Below are 7,807 nucleotides of genomic sequence, written 5' to 3' on the forward strand. Positions count from 1 at the left end.
GGGAGCCAAATTCTCCACTGCTGTGAATGGGCCCAGCAGCTCCACCAACTTCAACAGAGCTTCACCCTTTTCCACCAGCAAAGAATTTGGCCCCTTCTCTCGTTTCCTCCCCACCTCACGTATAGGCCCACGCTGGCATTATCACAAACTCTCCTTTCACCTGCTTTTTGTCTGTCTCTGCTGATCCTCATCCCCCCAGTTTACGTCTCTCCTCCCCGCTTATCGTTTGCTTTCCAGTTCTCCTCCTCCTTCCCCCTCTCAGCTTTCCCGCACGGCCCCAGGAGAGCGGCTGGCTGGGTGTCACCGTGCTGAGTCACTGATCATGACCAAGGGGTGAGTCACGAAAGGGAAGGGAAGTCCCTCCAGCAGGGTACTTTTCAAACCGGAGCTGAGTAAAAGGGAAAGTGTCGAGGAATTTGGCTTAGGACAATGTTTTCTTGGAGCTGGGACAAGCGCTCTGCCTTCCCCAGTTGTTCCCCTTTGCTACAGTGAACTTGTGTGACTAGCAGTGCCCAAAACCCCAGGCAAAAAAATAAAATAAAATAAAACAACCCCAAACAGAGCAGCTGCAGCAGTTCAGCTAGAAGCCGGATGTTCCTCATGCAAACACGAGGGCAGCTATTTCACAGCCTTATGCAGTCTCCAAAAAGGCCCTCGTTGCTTGACTTTTTGCCTCCTAGCCTAATTTGTAGCATCCTGCACCGGGGTGAGCAGAGCATTCTGGGGCAGCAGCGGCTGACGAGTCCCACTTTGCGCCGGTGTAAACGACCAGCAGGGCAGAACCAGCTCACAAGGGCTCAGGACCCGCGGGACAGAGCCTTCCTAACCCTATTGACCTGTGAAGCTGCTGGCCTGTCCTGGGTGCTCTATGGACAAGAGAGTTGCACAACACAGCGCGCAGCGGGGAATCTGTTTGCATCCTGGTATGCGAGGCCTGATGCTGCAGGGAGCCGGCATGTGCGTGCATGGGTGCATGCGTGTGTTTGTACCTGGCTAGTGTGTACATGCACGTTGGTGTGCGTGCGTGCATGTGTGTGTGAGTGCGTGTCTGTAGTTGGTGTGGGTGGGTGGGCATCTTGTGTACGTGCGTATGTATTCATCCTATCCTGGTTGAAACAGATGCAATCAATAGCACTCAGCTGTGGGCCGGGAGAGCTTTTGGTTGTGCATGCTGATGTGAAGTCACACTGGGAATGGGCAGATGTGCAGCTATTCCAGAGTATCTCACACAGGAGAGCGGCTATTACAGTTCCTCATCAGGAGGCACTAGGGGAGGCCTGCAGTGAAAGGTTACCCCAGGACGGATGCACCCAGACAAAACCTACCTCCTGTAACTCCCACTGGTGTTTTACCCCAGTTTCTCAGGGTGATTCTGTCTTGGATGAATTTATCCCGCTGTAAAGGTTTGTGACATCTAGCTCTGTTGCACAGGTGTAAACACTGCATCTGTCCACACCCCATGAGTCATAGCCTTTATACTGCTCGTGGAAAGTCTCCTCCAGCACGAACAGTAGAGGGGCGGGAGGACAGGAGTCCTAACCCTGCTCCGAGGCACACGGCACAAAGTCCTGGATGTGCTCCAGCATTCTTGCTGCTGCTTCGTTTTGATGAACCACTTGCAATAAAATACCTTGATTAAAAAAAAATAAGGCAGACAGACTCCCCTGTGGGCCAGACAGCGAGTCCTCAATTAATGACCCTTCACATTCCTCCTTTGCAGCCTCCCCCCCACCACCACATACACACGTTAATCATTCACAACATTTCCTCCCTGGCCTTTTTACAACTCTTTGTTAGGATCCATGGGGGGGAAGGCTGAGGCGGGGGCTGGATGTATTCCAGGGCAGGGGGCAGGAAGGCTGGCAGGTATCGCCTTGCAGGGCAAGACGCCGGGTTCCCCATCTCCTCCTCCACCCTAGCCCCTTGCTGGATGCCCCACAGAGAAGACTCAGTTTCTGAGCATGCTCCGGCTGACAGCACAGTCTCATCGTCTAGCACGGATGCCAAGCTCCTGGGTTAGGGGGCCATAGTGACATTCCCTTGTCCGTAAGCCTCCCGACACTCGTACCCTCACTTCCATGCCAGGAGGAGGTGCCCAGACTTCCCTATGCCAACTGTCCAAGCTTCACCCCACTCCATCCTTGCTACTCCCTGCTTTTCAACACTGTCCGGCCACGAATGATCTGATGCAGACACGTGGGCTGAATAGCACACGCACAGGCTTCAACACACGTGCACACGCACACCAACTTACGGGCCCCCATTGCCCCCTCTGAGGAAGGCTAGATCCCCACTCTGCATCGAGTCCAGAGCCCCTCTTCAGGGAGACCTGTTCTTTAGGAAGCATGGGATGAGATCAGACCTTGCATTTCTTCCAAGAGAAAGCCTTCTGTCCTGGGCTCCTGCCCACTGTCCCACTTAAGTACCCGTGCAGTATGCAAGATGGACAATGCTTTAAGTTAATTGCCAGAAGGCCTCACACCTCAAATGAGACCTCTGTTTATACCCAGACTTACCTGGCAGGGGAGATACCGTCTTCTTGGCCCTGAATGACTCAAGCGTAGTCAGCTGGCGAAGGCCTGTCCCCTGCACTGCAGGCGGGCACCCCCGCAAAAATCTACAAACGCCACAATTTATGGTGACGGGGGACCGCTTTCAGGCTTCTCCCCCTAGCTTGCTCCTTCGGCCTTTTGGCTAGAGGCAAGTGAGACTAGGGGACAACCTTTACCCCAAACCTTCCGGGCTTGGGGCTTATATGGAGGATGCCTGCCATGGATTTGGGAGTATCTGAACCCCGAGACTGATGAGACTGGGAGGTAGGACACTTGCTGATGGTAGCGACGCACAGACTTGAATGACTGAGCTCTGCTCCGTCAAAATTTGGAGCTTCATTTGGAATTAATTTAGCCCGGAAACGAAATTATATTAAAAAAAATAAATGAAGCAGGTTTCACCTTACTGGGAAACAAAGCCGGTCTCACCTCAAGCATGCAGAGGTGAACCTTGCTGGGAAGAGAAAGGCTCTTCTGTTTCTCTGTAGGTCTGGATCCTCTGAAATTTGGTTTAACTCTGATTCGGAATGAAAAGAAAACATGTCCACATTTCCCATCCTTCTGGCAAGTGGCACTGAGGGTCCGGCAGGGCTGTCCGCTCTCCCCGATCCTGTTCGTCTGCGCCATCGAGCCCCTGGTCCAGCGCCTGAGGCAGGACCCAGGGATCCACGGAGTCCACGTCCCGGGTAGCAGCAACCGAGAGGCCGCGGTCCTGCCCTACATGGATGACTTGAAAATCCTGTGCTGGATCAAGTGGTCGGCCGAGAAAGCCCTGGGCACGCGCAGGTATACGAGGCGACGGCGGGGGCCAAGCTCAGTGTGAGCAAGAGCACCTGCCTTGCTGCGGGTGAGCTCGGGGACCGTCAACAACCGCAAGAAGACCCAGGAGATGGCGAGGCTGAGGGATACCACGTTGCCTGTGGCGTGCCAGGCCATGTGGGAGCGCATCAACCACCAGGACCTGCGCAAAGATCACAAAGACCTGAACTGGCTCATAGCCCATCGAGCCCTGCCAGTGAGGGCCCGGAGACATAGAGAGGGGCACTTGGGGAGACCCAGCCGCCCGTGGCCCGACTCCCACGGAGCCACCGAGATGATCCACCACCTCCTCTGGTTCCGCACCTGCGCCAAGGAGTTTTGGAAAAGGGTGAAGCCGTGACTGGCATCAACCGGCTACCCAGAGAAGCGGCGCTGTACAGGCGCCTCACCAAACCCCAGGGGAGCCCCTCAGCCCATTTCAACCAGTCTGCATCCCGAGTCTGGAGCGTGCCGTGGAAGGCCAGGAACCTCCTGTTTTCCAGATGCTCAGCAGTTACTAAAAGCAAGAGAATATTTCCTTTGTTGGGCCAGTTCATTCAAAGTGAGCAGGCTAGAAAATTATGGCAAAGAAGGCAACTAGATGGAAAAAGAAGCACGAGCTCTACTAGCTCTAAAAAAGTGAAGAATACAGGGCCAGATCTGCAAAGGTATAGAGTGCCAGATAGGGCTGGATGTCAGTGAAAGTTAGGCTCCACTTAGGTTTCTCTGAATATCCGAACAGGCACCTGTCTGCCTCTTCAGGCATTTAAAATATCTTTGAAAACATGGTACCCAGAAACAGTCTACCAACTCACTAACACAAGCTACCCTTGCCTGTCTTCAGTAAATCAGCGTGCTGAACATGCAAACCAGTTTTGGATAAACATACTTTTCTCTTTGAGATCCGACCCATTAAGACTGTTTCATTTAATTAATAAGAAACAATTTGGTTTTGCAATTCTTAATTGAATTCCAGCTTCTACCCAAATGCATCTTGACACATAATCCTCAGTAGAAAATTATCTTCTAGTAAATAAAAGATGCAGCATTCATCATGTTTTCCTGTGATAAAAATGTAAAGCATTAAGACTCTGAATACATGCACATTCTGCTCCATAACTGCTTAAATCAAAGTGTAGAGACCCAGCATCTCTTCCCAGTTAGCCAAAGGAGCTACCCAGTGTGACATCAAGCTTATATTTGATTACAAAGCCACGTAGTCTAACAATTATGCCAGCCGGAATAAAATGAACCTGTCTGCAGGAAAGCAAAAATACAAATGTAAAACAAGAGGAACATAAATTATTTAAACCAAGATTTCCTGCTTGCAAATTTAATTAAGACTCAAATTGGTCACTTAAATCACTTTGATTTAAATCAATCCATCCTGCCTAATAAGAGTTATGGAGCAGTTTCAGCTCAAGTTCCCATGGAGCTTTACAAACCAGGCGCATGGGGATGGGTTAGCTCCTCTCTGAAGCGCAGCTGCCTCTCAGGGGAGAAAAGCCTGAGCAGAAGGAAAGGGAAACAGCAGGTAAAGCAAGGAGATAGGGACAAAGATTCAGAATCAGGTCACACTTAGGGACCACAAACCACAGCGTGGAAGGGGCAAGAGGGACTGCTATGCTTATCTGGAGCAACCCACAGGTCCCCTGGACTGTTGAGTCTAGGATTTGGGTCCACCTCGCAGAGATCCCGCCTGTGGGGCATTTGGATACAAGAGCTCCGGTCAAACCAGGCTCAGCATTACCCTTTCACGCTTACGTCCCAGGCACGCCGGGGCTTGCAGACCTCCCCGGAGATATCCAAAGAGAGGACAGGTGAGCAGTACAGGCTTCCACCACCGTGCCTTGCTACACCTCCCGAAAGGGTCCTTCCCCCTTCCCCAGCGCAGTCCATGCCCAGAGAGCAGGCAGGCATGAAGTAGCAAAGTGCAGTTCCTAGGTAAACACGGGCCATGCCAGCAGCCCCAGCAGGATCAACACACGGGAGCTGGGGGTGGAGGGCGGGGAGGTTGGTCTGATGGTCCTTGTTCATGTGTGAGCACGTGTGGGTGTGTGGGGGAAGGGAGGGAGTGGCAAATATGCCCCGGGGTGCAGGACAGGGAGGTGGGGTATGGCACGGCACACGGATTGTCTCTTGCCACTGCCGCATTTCCCCTGCAAATCTTCTCTTAGGCCTGGCAGGAAAATTCAGGCCTATTTGATGCATCAGAAACATTTTTTTAGCTCCCTTGCACACCCCCCTGCGCCCTGCTGGGACCGGGCAGGTCTGATTCCCAGGGCTCCTGCTGCTCCCTTGAACTCTGCTGCAGCTGCAGTTGCTCAGATCAGGCCCTTGGAGCCTGGGAGATCTCAGGATCTGGCTCTGAATATCCCCAGGAGGCAAAGCTATTGGACCACCGCACCAAATCGCATCCTGAGACAGGCCACCTCTCCCCGTATCGTTATTAGCTAGGGCTTCAGCTAAGAGAACAATATCCGAGTATGCAGAGGGAGACAGCGTGTTGATCTCCAGCTTACTGGTAGCTGTTCTATCCCAAGTGACTAGCAGCTCCAGCACCTGACTCTGCCCAGCCCCTTTACAATAATCCAACCAATTCCCTGGCATCAAGGCCCCCAAGGCAACTGCTGAGATGAACCGAAGAGCTGAGCCTCAATAATGGGGTACAGAACTCAGCGTTCCTAATCACGTCTGCCGCGGGGGGGTCCCTCGCCCCCATCCCAGTCCACCTGCCGGTGCACAGGGCAGAGAGAGGGCAGCCCCCGCCAGCCAGCCCCACCCTGAGCCTCCTCCTTCACTTCGGCCCAGTCACAGGTGTTGCATTGCTGCTACCGGGTCAAGAGTGGCTGGAACATGACTGGCATACTTCCCAGGAGCCCAGGATCTGAGGCTGAGATGGCAGAGAGCTTTCCCTTGCTTCCCTGACCTGCTGTTTTACTGGACGGGACAAAGCTGTCACCCTCATGCCCAGCCCATAAACCTTGAGGGCAAGAGGCTCATTCAGCTTGCCTTGACTCGCTGGCACGGTGGGAGCTCCTGTCAGCGCGGCTCACAGGCTCAGAGAGGCTGGCAAGCAGCTGCACTATGCTTGGGTCCCCCCAGCCCGAAGGAGCTGGGTTCCAGCATAAAATCCCAAAGCTCAGCCAGGCCATATCCTACGTGGGAAGGATTTCACCGGGGACAATCACGTCTTTGATTATTTCAGACTCTGGCCAAGATTTCAGCGGTGGATTCGATCCCAGGAAACCCAAACTAGACTTGCTGGAGCTGGCTTGTAAGGGCAGAGCCTTATTGACATGGAAGAGCTCATTAGGCTTTTGTGACAATCGTGCACCCACCTACAAGGGGGGAAGGAAGAACAAGGGGGTGAGTTGGGGAAGGGGAGCCAGCATGTGCAAGAAGGGAAGGGCAGGGGCAGGGGGACTGCATACCAAGCCACCATCTGTGTCTCTCACCCAGTGCTACTGTACTTACCTACAAGCAGCTCTGCCCATCTCTAAGGCATCAAGAGAAACTTATCTGATGCCTGTAGCTGAGGCATCAAGCTTTGCCCCAGAGATGCAATGATGAAGAACCCTTTCCCCACCTTTATCTTATCGCCAGTCCAAAGTGAGATCCACCCTCCCGCCTTAAACACATCCCCTGTGCTCAGCGCACAATGGCTCCCTGATTAAGTAAGTGGGTGAATCATTGCTAAAAAAACAGGGACTCTTACCATGCTGGGGGACAGAGGTGGATGGATATATGTAGCGTCCAGTCTTGTTGTAGCCCCAACTACTCCTGACATGGGGCTACAGACCCCAGCAGCTCCCGTTGCAACATCACCTGCTCTCATGTTGTGCCTCACAATATTTGGTGCCTCATATAAAGCCCCAGATCCAAGAGTCAGGTGAGTATGAAGACATCTCAGCATCCATTTAAAAGGGAAAAAGCTTTTTCTAGATGTTTGTGGTTGCAGAAAAAAAGCCAGAAGACATGAGCCCTGGTGGCTCAAAAAAAAAAGACAAAGAAAAAGAACCTAACGTTCATTATATATCAATAGGTAATCTGGAGTCTAGTCTAGCTATAGCTGTAGATACAAGATACATTTTAAGCCAACCTCATGGAGGGGGTTGTTTCATTCTGTTGGTTGTTGGGGGGGTTTTGGGGAAAAGGGGGTTGGAGGGGGGGACTTGCCCAGGACTTTTGAAGGTATGGCATTACCAAAATTACCCTTGTGCCATTCTGGGCAGATTTAAAAAAGCAACCCACACTCCATACCCAATATGCAAGATTTTTCACAAAATCTGACTACCTTTTTGCATCCATAAATGGCAGGTGAGTTTTATGGAAAGGCTTCTGTCCTTGAAGCTGGGGGATGATGGGAATCATAGAGAATGAGGGTTGGAAAGGACTTCAGGAGGTCACATCTAGTCCACCCCCCTGCCCAAACCAAGACTAGTCCCAGGTAGGTC

General features: G+C 52.3%; 1 long non-coding RNA gene across 1 annotated transcript; it reads right to left on the bottom strand.

Moving 5' to 3' along the window:
• Window positions 1-2,907: 2,907 nt before the first annotated feature.
• Window positions 2,908-5,204, bottom strand: LOC149853822 (uncharacterized). Its single transcript, XR_016438949.1, has 3 exons — window positions 5,101-5,204; window positions 3,675-3,867; window positions 2,908-3,513 (listed from the first exon to the last, which is right to left on the bottom strand). It is a non-coding gene; the product is annotated as an uncharacterized LOC149853822 (long non-coding RNA).
• Window positions 5,205-7,807: the final 2,603 nt, after the last annotated feature.

The sequence above is a fragment of the Crocodylus siamensis genome, chromosome 13 (assembly GCF_052110815.1).
Source record: "Crocodylus siamensis isolate JL-2025a chromosome 13, ASM5211081v1, whole genome shotgun sequence".
In the NCBI taxonomy this organism is placed as follows: domain Eukaryota; kingdom Metazoa; phylum Chordata; order Crocodylia; family Crocodylidae; genus Crocodylus; species Crocodylus siamensis.